At 47.4% G+C, this 14,650-nt stretch overlaps 1 protein-coding gene across 3 annotated transcripts in view; it reads left to right on the top strand.

The window, feature by feature from the left end:
* INSR (insulin receptor) overlaps positions 1-14,650 on the top strand; it is a 114,491-nt gene that overhangs the window by 54,232 nt on the left and 45,609 nt on the right. The gene's annotated exons all lie outside the window — the stretch shown is intronic.

The raw sequence follows: 14,650 nt of genomic DNA on the forward strand, positions 1-14,650 counted from the left end.
CACGAAGGCCAAGGCCAAACTCTGTGCAATGATCCTTCCTTTGCCGGGGTGGGGACACGTGTTTTAGCTGAAGTTGGAGCTTGGTTTCTCTGAGTGAGAATTTCTCTCCCCCCTCACCCCACCAACCTCCTTGTGCTCCGTCCGGCTTCCTCTCAGTGCCTGTGTGTGTGTGAAGAGACATAGCGACCCCTCTTGCTTTGGGTCAGATTCAGTTTAGTTTGAGCCCAAAGCTGCTCGTGGCCCAAATTCCCAGCCTTTCCCCGCGCTCCGTAATCACAGGCCTCGGGGAGGAGTGCGCCCAATCGCCCTCCAATTATGGTTTCCTTGGAAGGCTGTTAAATCCTGATTTCTGAGGGGAAAATTGGGCATCTTGTGTTTTCCCTCTCAGTCCCCAGTGTTCTGCTGCTGTGGGTGAGCCCTTCTAGAAACTTCCAAGTGACTTCAGAGACCATTTAGATATGGTCAGGAAGCTTGGTTATCTTACAAAGGAGCTGGGCTTTGGAAAGAACACTCAAAGTGCTTTATTGAGAGCCCTGGACAATTCTTTGAGGCTATTTCCTTTGGAGGAACAGGTCATCGTGAGGTTGATGGGAATGTGGATTCGGATCTGGATGGACACGCAGAAGTGTCTAGCCGGGACCTGTCTGTGCTCAGTTGTGCAGATCCTGGTGGGCAGGGACAGCTCGGTTGTTGCTGCCTCCTGTACCTGGCCTGGGGCTGCACTGACCAGAGAAAGTATATATTTGCATTTGTTGAATTGGATGGAGCACAGTGATGGGCTGGAATTGCAGGAGCAGCCATCAGTCCAGGGTCACGAGCGATGCCAAGTCTCCATCTGCCCTTCCTCCCATACCTGGCAGATTTGAGGAGCATCACGCAAAAGCAGTTCCTCTAAGAATGCCTCAGGGGGAAGGAAATGAGTGTTTGCAGGGGGGGCACTTTAAATTTGGTCATCTAACCTCCATAAGATGTTGGGGATTATTATAGCCATTTGGTGGAGGAGGCTGAGAGATGAGGTCCCTGAAATTGTTGCTGGTGCTGAGGACACCATTGAAAACCCTTTCTTGGGCTCTGCAAGGGGCTGGTTGCTGTGGCGAGCATGTTTCGTGCATCATCCCATCCGATGCTCAGGACAGCCCCAAGTACCATTACTGTGCCCATGTGCACATGGGCAAACCGAGGCACAAAAAGTGGAGTCATGTGACCAGGAAGTGGCTGCGTCCACTGGAAACCCAGGTCTGCCTGGCTCCATAATTCCTTGTGCTCCACACCTGGGGGATGTGAAGTTTGTAGACCTCAGATCTGAAGGGAGAGCCTCGAAAGAGCAGATTTGGACAATGCAGAATTTCTCTGAGCCCATCACACCTTCCTCATCACAGGCTGGGCATCTGAGGGACTGGGATGCGTGGCTGACTATCAGCTTAATCATATGGCAAAGACAGAGAGGGAAACTGGGGGGGCCTCAGGCAAGGCAGAGGGTTCAGCCAGAAGATGGCATTGGACTCTCTGGCTGTTCAATGCAAGAAAGAAACACTGTAGCTTTTACAGGATAACCTTCTGAGGAAATTAACATGCTAGGCGTGTTCCAGCCCCACTGCCAACTTGTTCAGAGTATCAGCACGATTTGTAACTAAATGTCCTTGTGCTGCTGCACTGATTTCTTTTCTTTTTTTTGGGGGGGGGGTTGGCAACATTTATTTATTTTTTATTAAAAATGTTTAAACCACTTTACTGTGATATAACTCCTGTACAGTAAACTACACACATGACTGTTGATAGATGTATATACACCTAAGAAACCACCACCACAATCAAGATACCTAACACTTCCATCCCTCCCCAAGAGGCGGTGCACTGACGTCCATCTGTCTCCCCAGGAGCCAGCGGAATTATGTCTGCTCTGTTCAGCAGCTTGTGTTCAGAGCTTAGGATGGTGCTGGCCACTCAGTGGGAGCTCAGGGCCGTTGACTGAGGGACCTAGAAGGAAGATGATGATGGGACTGGTGAGAGGAGATGTTTTGCTGCCTAGTCAACTTTTTAATTAAGAAACTAAGAGTTCATAGTCAAAGAGCCTGTCTGTAAAGGTCAAAGGGGTTTCTAGGGCATCTCCACGGTGCAGAACACATCCACCTGTGAATAAATACTGGCTGGAGAGCAGGGTGTGGAGGTTGTTGATGCTGGTGGGGAAACAAAATTCCTCCGTAGACGCAGTCTGCATGTAAAAAAGCTTTTTACCAATGACCTTTCTCTCCATCCGGTTTGGGAAGTTGAAACGTTATCCACCTTTCTTAGAAATTTCTTGGATGATACCTTGCGTACCGTCTGATGGGAAGGCGTTGGAGCAGCTTTAGCTTCCTTCGTGCGCTTTCCCCTAAGTGCGCACTGGGGCTTGGCATCAGTCAAGAGAGCTGGAGCCATGGGGTTTCAGGTGGATGGGTTTTTCACTCAGGTAGACGGAGGGCTGCCAAGTGGACCCAAAGAGCCAGCAGAGTCTGAGGATCCAGTGGCAAAGAGGGAAAACTCATTCTCTTCTCTAGTGGAAACACACATGGGCGGGAGATAGGCGCTCCCCATCAGAGAATGCCGTCTTTTTCTAACAGAACAGCGGTGTCTGACGTGAGCACAGGGGAGTGTCCCAGGAACAGCCCCAAGGCTCCCTGGGGTGGGCACGCCATGCAGCTTCTCATTTCTTCTAGATGGAAAGTAAAGCAGCCAGACTTGGCTTTAGTTTTTTTTTTGTTTTTTTTTAATTAATTAATTTTGTACTTTTTAGTTGACGTATGGTCAGTTTACAATGTTGTCTCAATTTCTGGTGTACAGCATCATGTTTCGGTCATACGTATACGCTTTTCTTTTTCATATTCTTTTTCACTACAGGTTCAGACTGGATTTAGGGACCAACTTAAAAAGGAAATAAGCCGAAAAGCTGTCTCTCTTTGGTCGTGATGGAATTTGAAATAGGTGTTTTGTTCTTTTTTTCTCTTTCATTCTGATGAATGATTCTATTTCAAGTGTCTCTGCAGAAATGCAGTACACCTACTGTTTACTTTTGTCGTTTAGGAACCGAGGACATTTTCTCCATCCTCTGTCCCTGTGCCTAAACTCTGCCAACTCGTGGGCATAGCAGCTCCCGGGAAACTGGCTTCTGCCAACCTGTACACATTCAAGACCACTGTGTGCTTGTCATTGAAAAGCCATCGGTCATGTGAGCGAACCTTTTTTATGGTCAAGATTGTCCCCAGGGAAATCCTCCTTGCAACTCAGACCTTCCACAGTGACAGATTTCAGACCCTGACATTTCCCATTCCCACTTCCTTGTTCCCACAGAGGCTGCATTTCTCTCTCTCTCTCTTTCTCACCTCTCCCCACTAGAAAATGATTCTACCTAATTCCAAAAAATGGCACAGAAAACTTAAACATGTGGGCAAATGTGAATGAGAAAAGCATGCAAAGGATTCGAGGCAGAAGGCATTATCGGAGAGAGATTTTGTCACTGGGTAAAGGGAAGGTCCTTGGTAAGAGTCAAATACCCAGAGAACCAGCCTTAGAGAGCACGTTGTAGGAAATACAAGGGGAATTGCAAAACCTCAGGGGAGACACAAACAACACCTTGATCATGTAGATAAACCTCAATTAGGCAACAAGGAGTTTGAATAATACGGCTAATAAAATTGTGGTAACAGATATGGGTGGAACTTTGTATTCTGCAAACAGTACACATTTTAAAGTGCTCTTGGAGTATTTATAAAAACTAATCATCTGTTAAATCTCAAAACAAAACAAAACACCCAACCCCAAAACCCAATATATTCCCAAAAGCAGACATTGAACAGCTTAATCTCTGGCTGTGAGAAAACGTAACTGGAAATTAATTTTTAAAAGCTTAACCAAACAAGCATGCAAGACAAACTCCCACCATGTGATAATTAAAAACACAACTCTTAACTTTGGTCAAAGGAGGATCTCAACACTGCAAGGACAGTCTCTTTAGAAGATGGGGGGAATGTGGATGCAGATGTAAAAGGCAAAGCCTTAAATAATTATATAGAGAAATCACAAAAATGAGATAACAAATCATGAGACTAATCTATGCAGGACGAGGGAAACAAATGAGCAGGGACTAAATGACTAGAAAACAGATAGAAGTGACAAATTCAACAGCTAGGCCTTTTGAAGCTGCAATGCAGAAGAGGGCAGCCACTAGACACAGGAAAGTTAATTCAGTTTCTCAGTCACATTAGCCAGATTTTCAGCACTCAGTGGCTACATGTAGCTAGCGACTATCAAATTGGACAGCAGAGATACAGAACTTTGACAGTTGATTGGACAGTGCTGTTTTAGCAGGAAGACTCCAGATAGTGTAACTGAGGGGGGGAAAAAGGATGCGGGAAGAACAAATATATAAAATTAAGAATGGAAATGGAAATGTAACTTAAAATCCATGAAAAAGTTATAAAGACAGCTCTGGTAAAAAATAATGTGGGAAATATTATTAAGATAGCTTCATTTACTGGTTTAAGTGCTTATTTCATTTAGGTTAATTGTTTCCTTTTGCAAGACATTAAGGCTCTGAATTTGCCCCTGAGAACAGCTATGCCAGCATCTCATAAGTTGCATTCTTTCACCATTATTAATTTCTAAATAGCCTGTAAAATCTACATTGGCTCAAGAATCAGAAAACGTGAGTAGGCGAAAACTCAACTTTGTAAAAGTTATTGCTCTAGTTAATTGCCTAAAATGTGTATGTATTGCATACGTAAATGAGGGAAAACTTCAAAACTGTCCACAGCAAACAAGGGCCCATGCACCTTAGTAAGAATGATTTTCAGGAGCAGGTTGGGGTGGTTTGAGACATGACTTAGCAGCCACAAACACAGTCAATCATGTGCAGAAGCCCTGATGTCCTGGACTCCACATCTCAAATCCAGGTCGTCCAGGTCTGAGTACCTAGCTTCTTTGTAGTTCTTCTTGTGAGCTCGTACACCTGCCCAAGGTGGAAACTTGGGAGTCATCCACGTGGTAAGTCCTGATGGCTCCACCTCCCTGATGGCTTCAGGAGCCAGACTCTTCCTCCCTGTTCCCTCTGCCCTTGCCTTCTTCAGCCATCCACCAAAAACCAGAAAATTGGCTCCAAATGTGGATCTGGTGTTGTCTTTTCTGGTTAAAGCCCTTCTTTGTCTTGTCCTGTGATGCAAAGTCCAAGCCCCTCGGCGCCCTAACCTTCTTGTCCGGCCTGGTGTCCCACACTGCTTCCTCTGTACTTTGCCCTTCATCAACTCTGAACTGTTTATAGTTAAAGACAGATCTGATGATTCACACATTTGCATGTACTGTTCCTGTCCTGCTGGGATAAAGCCAGTCACCTGATTCCCCTCACTTTTTTTTCCCCCTATGAGCTTTATTGTGCACCTACTGTGTGCATGGCACTGGGATGCAGTAATAAGACAGATACAGTACCAAGCCTCCCCTAAATGTAGCTTAACTTTTTTGTGCCTCCTGGGAGAGTAGAGACAGTGTCTCCATCCGTTTCTGCATCCCAATGCCAGGAAGGGGCCAAAGGCAGGTGGGCCAGGATGGCAAACCCTATGAGTCAAACCCACAGGGTAAGTCCATGATGCCACACCCAGTCCCCGTCTACCTGGGAGATCAGGGTTCCAGTTTTGGCCCTGCTGTTTGCCATCTGAGCTGGCATTATCAACAGCCCTTCTGTGCTTCAGTTTCTCCATCCGTAATGGAGATGGCTGTCTGAATAGTAGGGTTAATAAGAGCGTATTAACCGATATGGGTTGAATGTTGTGTTCTGGAAACGGAATATACATTTTAGTGTATCCCCCCCCCCCCCCGGAGGGGGTTGGAGAATGCCCATTTGATGTCTTGGTCAACTGGTATTGCAGACATATGTGGAGCACAAGTTTGACGTTTTCAAATGCAGGGGTAACACTCGCTGGAGGGCACCCCAAAAAGAAACCTTGTAAGTTTTCTTAACGTAATTTATGAGCGAGTATTCTGGGCGAGTGGTGGGTGGAAACACGGACGGCAGGGTCTGAAAGCACGGCCCCCGGCGTGCTGCGGACTCTGCCCCTGCCACACCCCCTCGCCCCTACTTGGGAGATTTCGCTGTGCGACCCCGGCGAGCCGCCGCACCTCGCTGGGCCCCTCCCGAGGGCAGCCTGGGGCCAGGGCGCCCCTCGGCCATGCCGGGCGCTGCCCGCCACGCGGTGACCCGATCTCCTCCCGGGAACACGCCCAGCTCCGCGCGCGGCCCAAGACGCCCAGCGGCTGCTTCAGGCGGCCAGCACGCTCGGTTTCTACTTCTAACTTTTTCCGAAGCGCCATCCTTCGCAGGCCCGCCCTGCAAGGTCTGCACCCTAGAGAGGCCCTCCCGGGGCCCCCCGGCGCGGACCGCCCGGCGGCGGTCACGGCCCGAGCGCCAGCCGGGCGAGCCGAGCCCCGTGCGCTCGGGGGCGGGGCCAGCGCCCCGGCAGCACGCCCGCCCATTGGCTGAACGCGAGGGCGGCGCTGCGGCCGCCGCCATCGCCCGGCCTGGATTCCACGGAGCGGAGCGCGCCGCAGGCTTTGTGCTTCGCAGGCGCCGGGGGCTCGCGGGGGTGGGGCATCGCCCGCCCTGGGCCCTCCCCTTATGAGCAAACACAGAGATGCCTGGAACCGACCAATCCTGAGGCGGCTTTGCGAGGAAGCCCCCCCCCCTCTCCGGCCCATCCCTTTGGGGCTCCACCTCCTTTCTGGCCTGCGCGCGCCGTATTTCCCCGAAGAGCTCCGCAACTAGAGTCCAAACGCGTCTGGGAATCGAATCTATTTTCGCGCGTAGGGGCGGCATGGTTGGGGAAGGAAAAGCGGAGCTTCCTTTCTTCAAGGACAGCACTTCTGCGGTCGCCGCTTCTCCGGGAGCGCAGACTCGAAAGGCAGTCTGTTGACCACCCAGCTGTCAAAAGTTCACCCAGCTCCCCACCCCACCATTAAATCAACAGATTACAAGGGGAGGAATTTCCTAACAACAGGGCTCCGGGGACTCGAACCTCCACTCTCAGGGTCTGGGGCCAGCGCCAGAGAGAAAGTCTTTGAATGGAAACAAAGTAAATTACTTTAAGGAGTTTATAAAATTCACACTTTCAGGGAGAGCCACAAGGCTCTGTGGTGAATGTATCTGCAGGCCCATGACGCAACTGTTCCGTTTGGAAATTTCTGGAAAGTAGTAATTTTTGAAATAATAAATCTTGAGGTTTTTTTTTTTTTTTTTTTTTTTTTTTTTAACTACAGGTTTCGGAAAGGAATGTAGCAAAATGTTGTTAACATATGCTGTGCTATGGAGACTTTTAATAGTGGGTTTTTCTTTAAATTTTTGTTTTGTTTTTACCGTATAGCTTCTTAATTGAGAAAAACCAAACTGATTTGAACTTAAAAACGCCAAGGAAAAAAAAGTGGCTGTATTTTTGTAGGCATGTCATTTACCACACGGTACAGCCTTTGTTTCTCCCCCTATTCTAGCTTTTAACCTTGCTTGGATATAAATTGGTAACTTTTCATTTTGATGTAGTTTGCAAGTTTACAGAAAATCTGCAAGACTTGTACCTAGATTCATCAGTTACTTAGATTGTATCCTGATGTTTTATTGTCTATTTATGTACACACGTTAAATACATATTATTTTTCCCCTGATCATGGGAGAGTCGTTTGCAGGCATTTTGTCCCTTTACCTTTAATTCTTCAGTGGGGCATTTTCTAAGAACAAGAAAATGCTCTTAGGCAACCGCAGTATGGTTAAAATCAGGACATTAACACTGAAGCAATGTTTTAATCCCCAGTCCCTTAGATCAATCTCATCCATCGTCCCAAATGTTGTTCACCATCAATAATATTTCTTCTTGGTCCAGATTTCAATCTAGGATCACACGTGGTATTTAGTTGCTTTGACTGTTGATTTTGTACTGAGGCAACAAAGATCTTAAAAGAACTTTTGTGAAGTCTCTCTGTCAGCTATTCTTACACAGGCACTACTGGAATATTTGCAGGTAGGATGATATAATTGATTAATAACATTTATTAATCATCTGTCAGAGGTTTTTAGGAAATGTGTTTTCAAAAATGTGCTTTCAAATAGATGTAAATTTTAGAAGGGCAGTACACATGCACAGGAAAAACAAATCAAGTTGTGCTGATACGTAAGGACACTGCTACCACCCTCCCCTCCATCTGTGTCCCCCTCCCTGCAGGCAGTCATCCGGCACATATCTTGTGGCCCTTCCAGAGGAACATATGTCCCATTTGTCTTTTTCTTTCCCTCTCTTTTTAAGATATAACTTATATACAGCAAAATTCACCCATTTTGGTGTAATGTTCTGTGAGTTTTGACTGATATATACAGTCATGTAACCACCACCACAGTCAAGATAGGGGATGGTTCCATCATCCCTCAGATTTCTTTGTGCCCCTTGCAGTCAGTCCCTGCTCCTCCCAGTTCCAGCCCCTGATGACCACTGATGTGTCCACTGTCCCTCTAGCTTTGCCTTTAACAGGATGTCATATAAATGGAATCATACAGTGTGTAGCTTCTGAGACCAGCTTCTCACAGTCAATACGATGCATTTGCAATTCATCCATGTGTTGTGGGAGTCAGCACTTCATTCTTTTTTGACTGATCAGTAGAATTCATTGTATGGAGGTACAATGTTTATCAATTCCCCAGCTGAGAGACGTTTCAATTTTGGGGTGGTTACAAATGTAGCCACTATAAACATTCAGGTAACAGGTCTTTTTGTGAAAAAAAAAAAATATTTTTTCCACTTCACCTGGGTAAATCCCTAGATTGTGTGGTAAGGGTCAGAAGTATATGTTTAACTTCATAAGAAACAACCAAACTGTTTTCCAGACTAGCTGTCCATTTTGTATTTGCACTATGTATATCTCTTTACTTTTTCCACTAACAAGTTATGTTCTTTAGACACTGTTTTTTGGTTTTTTTTTTTTTTTCCACTTAATGCTATCTTGAACTTGACTCCAACATCAGAATGCATAGGAGCCACCTGCGTTTTTATAGCTACGTACTATTCCACCTCCTTCATCCATAGTCATTTATTTATTTACACCCGTCTTCTGGCCTTTTGTTGTTGTAAACTGGAATGTTTAATTTCCCGTGGGGTAAAGAATATCCTTGCCCAGGTGTCTAAGTGCACATGTTCTCTCTTGTCTGCAGGATAGTTCCTAGCAGTAGAAATACTGGGGTCAAATTGTACCTGCCTCCTTTGCTTTAAATCACCTCTCTCTTTTTAAAAATTGAAGTGTAGTTGATTTGCAGTGTTTCAGGAGTCCAGTGAAGTGACTCAGTTATATATATATGTGTATATATGTATATATATGTGTGTGTGATGTGTATGTGTATGTGTATATATATATAGAGATAGATACATATATATTCTTTTTCAGATTCTTTTCCATTATAGGTTATTACAAGATATTGACTATAGTTCCCTGTACTCTACAGTAGGTCCTTGTTTATCTATTTTATATGTAGTAGTTTGTATCTGTTAATGTCAAACTCCTAAATTTATCCCTCTCCTCCCCTTTCTCCCCTGGTAACCACAAATTTGTTTTCTATGTCTGTGAGTCTGTTTCCATTTTGTAAATAAGTTCACTCGTGCCATTTTTTTTTCTAGATTCCATATAAGTGATATCATGTGATATTTGTCTCTGTCTGACTTACTTCGTTTAGTATGATCATCTCCAGGGCCATCCATGTTGCTACAAATGGCAGTATTCCATTCTTTTCCTTGGCTGAGTAACATTCCATTGCATAGATCGCCCGTATTTTCCTTGTCCGGTCGTCTGTCGGTGGACACTTCAGTTGCTTCCATGTCATGGCTGTTGCAAGTGGTGCCGCTGTGAACGTGGGGGGTACTTGTAATCTTTTTAAATTAGAGTTTTCATCTTTTCTAGCTATATGCCCAGGAGTGAAACCACCTCTCAAGCAGGTTGGCACATCTGTAGAGCTCTCCCTGGGGGGAGGCATCATTTGGTGAGGCACATTCTGCTTGCTTTAGAGGGTCCAACTGGAAGGCTTTGCGTCTGCTGCCTCCTTCCCACTCCAATGGCTTATTTAGAGTTCAGTTTTCAATCTTCTCAGTGAGTCTAGTGAAAAAGCTACTTGAGTTGAAAGTTTGAGGAAGGTAGTGGCTGCTTTGGCTAGTGTTTAACTAGAAGCCAGGGGCTTTTAGAAACTTTAGGGAGAATTTGGAAGAAATTGGGGCCAGCAGCCCAAGGCAGCTTGGGTAGGAGCTGGGGACAAGGAATCTGTGTGTTTGGAGGGGGAGGGCTGGTGCTTGCTGTCCCTGAGAAGTGGCAGATGTTTCCTACGCGTACAACAGTCACCTGTCCTGGAAGGTCGGCAGCTCTCGGACTGCTCAGTGTTGTCTTGAAAAAATTGCCATTCTCTGCGGCAGAAACAGCCTGGCGGTGGTGGCCCTCTGAGCCTGGCTGCTGGGACTGTGGCTAGGGCTCATTTGGTGTCTGTAACAGGGGGCACGGGTCACAGGGAGAGGAGAGCCAGCCCCCTTCTAAATCGGGGCCCCTTTTCATCTTGCAAAATACATGGTTTTCATAATTCAAACTTGGTGGGGGGCACCCTCAGTGACATTTCTATTAAATAAGATAAACTACTTGGAAACCGAGTGGGACACACCAGGGTTGGCTTATGGTTATCAAAGTACAGTCTTTGAAAGGTAAAAAAACATGACTCTCAGGCAAAAAAAAAAAAAAAAAAAAAAGTCAGAGAGGAACACCTGCAGCACTTCTGACCCGCTAGCGAGGGCGCCGACAGGGTGGTAAAAGCGCAGCGTTCGTGATCACCCAAGCGGGATTGCGAGGGTCCGCTTGGGGACGCTCAGTGTCCTGGGGGCAATAAACCTGCCATCTTTGGAGCTGACTTCTTCACGGGATAAAAATGACTTACAGTGTATCTGTCTGTACGAGGACATCTGGCTCCCTGGAGCTGAGGCCTTAACAGAAATGGTAGAATGTCAGTCACAGGTGCGTTTCCCTGGCTGCGGGGTTGGCAAGCTACCCGGCCCATCGTCTGCTTTTGTAAATAAAGTTTTATCGGACACAACGTGCTTTTGGCCACATGCCTTCCCGCCCAGCAGCTGAGTGGCCTGGAGCGTGTGGCAGGAACGTTTGCTTGCTGACCCTCTACAGAAAAAGCGCCCCGCCTCCTGTGCTGGGGCATGGGACACAGCGCCCCGGGGTGGGTCTCTCCCACAGGGCTCCAGAGGAAAACTGAATGGCCCTACAGTCAGCCTCTGGCCTTGTATGCGAGTGTTGGATAATTTTTCTTACCATTGTCTTGGCCGGAAGGCTTATGTGTTCGGGAAGTTTTTGTTAGGTCTTTGCTGACACCTCCTTTGAACTTAAGGACTGACCCTTGGATGCAGCCCCAGCCCAGGAAACAGGCCCCTTCCTGCCCTCACGTAGGCCTTCCCCGAGGGTGGGGTCCTTGTGGGTCCGAGATAATTGTCTGCCTTCCATATTGCTTCCTGCCATTGAATTCCAGCCCTTGGGTCCCTGCAGACAGATGATTAATAATGGTAATAGTAGTAATAATAGTGTCCACAGCGGCTACCTGATATCAAGCCTGCAGCGGGCCTCTGAAAGGGTCCAGTGTTTTACCCACAGCTTCTCTTTTAGGTGTGAGAAGGAGTCGAGGGACTCACTTTACAGACAGGAAAACTGAGGCTCCCAGTAGTTCCTTAGAGAAACCCTCATGGCGTGCCTGTGTGGTGGGAAGCGTTATACATGTCACTTCTCCCCCCCCGACTGGGTGGACCCTGTCATTCTTTTGACCCAGGAACGTAGCGTTCAGAGCCATGAGCCTGAGGTTCTGGTCTGGGCCCTGATGCTTCTCGGCTGAGCAAGTCTTGTCTCCGCTGTGAGGTGGAGGTAATGCTGCTTACCCCCTTCCCTGCCAGGGTCTGTGTTAGAATGAAGTAAGAATCTAAAGAGGGGAGGTATGTAAACCCTAAAAAAGCTGCACAGACGTTATTGGTTTGGCCCTTATCCTGTTCCTGTTCTTTCTGGATCCAAGCAGGGAATCAGAATGTGCACCCGTGCAAAGATGCTCTGGATTTTCCGTGTAAGTTTCTGTGGTGTCTGCGGGGCTCTTGCAACGGGGGGTCTTGGGCGAACTCCTGAGCCACTGGCTAAAATCTGGGGACTTACAAGTGCCCCAAAGGTCTTCCTTTGGCCTCCTGTTTGTCTCTTTGGACATGTGTCTACGGAGCTCCTGCTGGTCCAAGGCTCCGTCCTCGGACTGGGTGTCCCGGGAGCCAGGGCAGCGAATGGAGCCGACACGGCCCTGCCCCCCCCCCCAGCTCCCCTCTAGACAGTCAACAAGCACCCAAGATAATTTTCGAGACTGGTAAGTAAGAAAAATGTTGTAAGATCATGTGTTAGAATGTGCCTTGAGAAGGAGAGGGAGTGGGGACGTCAGGGAAGTTTGGGGTTGAGACCTGAGGGTCGAGAAAGAGCCAGTTACAGGAGAGAAAGGGGCAGGTTCCGCAGCCAGAGCAGCAGACACAGAGGTCCTGCCGTGGGGCTGAGCCTGGGTGCGTGAGGGGCAGGGGGGCTCCAGGGCAGGGGGGTCCCTGCTCCCGGGGCTGGGAGCGCATGAGACCTGTAGGCTTTGGCAAGGAGTTTATTTGTATTCTCTAAGCCTCTGTTGTCCGATGCCAGAGCTAGTAGTCACCTGTGGTTATTAAAATTGAAACACAGTTAAAAGCTTGATTCCTCAGTAGAAATTACAACCCTTGCGTCTTCTTGGTGAGAATGTCCAACGGTACAGATGCTGTGGAAAACAGCACATTGGTTCCTCAAAAAACTAAAAATAGAAGTACCCTCTGATTCAACAATTTAGCTTCTGGGTATATACATAAAAAAATTGAAAATATCGTCTCAAAGAGATGGTCAATCAACCATGATCACAGGAGTGTTAATCACAATAGGCAAAAGGTGGAAGCAATCCAAGTGTCCACTGACGGATGGATGGGTAAACAGAATGTGGTGTATACACATGATGGAATAGTACTCAGCCTTCAAAAGGAGGGACCTGCTGACACTGGTTATAGCATGGAGGGACCTTGAGAACGTGACGCTCAGTGAAATAAGCCAGATGCAAAAGGACAGATACTGTGTGATTCCACTCACAGGAGGTCCCTTGAGGAGTTAAATCCACAGAGACAGGAAGTAGACGGTGGGGCCAGGGGCTGGGGGAGGGGGTGGGGAGTCTGTGTTTCATGGGGACAGAGTTTCAGTTTGGGAAGATAAGAAAGTTCCAGAGATGGATGGATGCACAGCAATGTGAATATACTTCATGCCAGTGGACTGTACACTTAAAAACGGTTAAAATGGTCAATTTTATGCTGTGCATATTTTGCCACAATTAAAAAAAATACTTGGTTCTGCGTTGCACTAACCACCTACAACAGCCACGGGGCAGAAATGGCTACCGTGTTGCACAGCGCCAAGCCGGCCCGTTTCCGTCATCGCAGTGAGTTCCATCAGACAGTGCTTGCTTCTCATATGAGAATGTGGCTTCTGAAGCCACTTCGGTTCCCTGGGTCTGGTGGGTGGGGTCCACTTGGGCTGTGATGTTCCCTGCAACAATCAAAGGGCCTGAGGATTTGGGGTGAATCACACTCCCCAGCTTCCAAACCGTGTTTCAAGCTGTCTAGGCAGTGAGCCAAGAAGGCACCCTGAGAAAAGACTCTACCGTGGCCCAGGTCTTCCAGCCTCAGGGAAGCCGTCTGTCCACGGACAAATCTGCCGGCAGTCTGGGAAGGGAGGGCTGGTCCTTGAGGTCCAGGCCAGATGCTGAGGGACCAAAGTCAAGGGTAAACAGGAAGGGATGAGTAGTGAGACATCGGGAGAGAGGGGATGCGCCACACGCCTCTGGAGAAAGCCAGCGCGGAGTCCAGCCTTCAGCGGACAAGTGCAGTCGCATCACACAAGATACACTTCTGCCACGAAATCCATGCCCCCTCCTTCTTTCCTATTCATGAGCTCCTTCAGGTCACAGCAGAACGGCCACCCCCTCTCACCTTCAGCACTTGCAGTGTATACAGGTAAACTTTAAAGTAACTAAAATGCCTCCTCCCTTAGAGCACGTGGTCTGGAGGGCAGGGTCTTCGAAAACTGTTCCCACAGTGCCTGCAAAACCTAGATCAGATCAGTGCAAGCAAACGTCTGTTGAAGCAGTAAATGACCTTTGGGCCATTTGCCTAACCACCTTGTGCCTTGGTTTCCCCATTTGTAAAGCGGAGAAAACGGAGATGGCAACTTCTCCGTTTATGCCGGCCCTACAGCTGCATGTTAGAGCCAACTGGGTGATTTTCAGGAAACCTGCAGACTATTTCTTAAACCAGCTGTTGTTAAAATTTAACTGATAGGAACTTACAACCAAATGATGTTCAAAGCAAAGGTAATAGTCAAAATTCACCACTTCCTAATCATCTTGCTGCATTTTTCTTCTTTTTTTCCCCCATTATTTATGCCTTTGAGGTCGTTTGCTACTATTGTAGCCCTGCGTTGGGGACTATTTAATACTGCGCTGCTATGTAACTCCTACTGGCTCCACATCCAGTAGCTG

Source organism: Camelus ferus, chromosome 22 (assembly GCF_009834535.1).
Source record: "Camelus ferus isolate YT-003-E chromosome 22, BCGSAC_Cfer_1.0, whole genome shotgun sequence".
Classification (NCBI taxonomy): Eukaryota; Metazoa; Chordata; class Mammalia; order Artiodactyla; family Camelidae; genus Camelus; species Camelus ferus.